Here is a 1,388-nt window from a genome sequence, read left to right as displayed (position 1 = left end):
TGAGTTCACTTTAGGTTATTGGCGTCCCTTATTCTAGCATGACCATCCTCGAGTTATTTCGACAATTGTAACACTGCAACTAAAATCGGCTAATTCACAACTTTTTCTGGGTGTCCTCAATGTACCCACAAAAACTTGTGAATTAGCCTATTAGTTACGAAATCTTAGCTAGAAGCTGTAGTTCTCGAGATCGTGTAAGACATCCTTACAATTTTAAAATGCCGTAACCTCTAAATGTAGTTTTTTTACGACTAAAAGGCATTTTCACCCGACTAGTCAGATTTCAAAAGCTCGACGTGGTCACGCAGGAGTAAATGCTATATTTGAAATAAAATAAAAGCCTTAAGAGCAACTAGTGACAATAAAAAAGATACTGGGTCTTCATATGAAGATATAGTAGGAATCAAGGTAGATTATTCTTGGACGTGGCGGAAAAGTAAAAATATCAATATTTAACAGGAATAAAAATATCAATATTTTTCAGATCGATAAATGAATGTAAGAAAACGATTCAGTATACGAATAATTAAATATATTTTTCGAATATAAATAGGTACATAACACATTATCGTATTGTTTACAATTAAAAACGAGTGATACACATCCATAATTTATGAAAAAAATATAGCTAAATTTTAATATAATACATCATATTTATTTTCAATTGTGATCCATGTTTGTTAATATAGTTAAAATAATATGATAAGGTCTTGTAATCAAAATTAATTTCATTTAAAACTAATGGCAATAACAAAAATTTCTAGTAAGTGTCTGTACTTGACAGCAGTACCAACTCCGTATCCATTCTAAACACAGACATATATCTAAATGTCTGTGATTCTAACGTGTTTACAGTGTGTAGTCAGAACACTTGTTGATTGCTGAACGATATACCTTTAAGTTTTGAGTGAACAAGCGTTATCAAAGCGAACATGCACCATCCGCATCTTCATTTTTCCCTTTTCGAAACGCGAACACCTGCCTAATTTAGGATGTATTTTTTCCTTAACGTAAGTCTTGATGCTTAAGCGTGCTAACAATGTCCCATAAGCACATGCTAATAAAAAATATATTTTTTTTAAATCACAGATTATAGATTCTCAGCACACAAAGGTACAATTGTAATGTATACCATACTACCTGCACACAATTATTTGGGAAATTATTTTTATTTATGTTTCCCAACGAGGTCTAATAGAATATTAAAGATTTTTAAGTAATAATCATTGACCTACCAGGTCAATGAGTGCATTTTGTTAAGTTTCCAGTAGATGCTGAATATAGTGTTTTTGGGCCCTTAAATTGTTGCAAGTAAAATTAGGCAGTACTGCAATGACGTTACAATTTAAATTAAATGTTTTAATTTCTTTCACATTTTGTTACGTTTG

Source organism: Hyposmocoma kahamanoa, unplaced genomic scaffold, assembly GCF_003589595.1.
Source record: "Hyposmocoma kahamanoa isolate Upper Pololo Valley unplaced genomic scaffold, ASM358959v1 100021, whole genome shotgun sequence".
In the NCBI taxonomy this organism is placed as follows: Eukaryota; Metazoa; Arthropoda; class Insecta; order Lepidoptera; family Cosmopterigidae; genus Hyposmocoma; species Hyposmocoma kahamanoa.
This window is presented reverse-complemented; position numbering follows the sequence as displayed.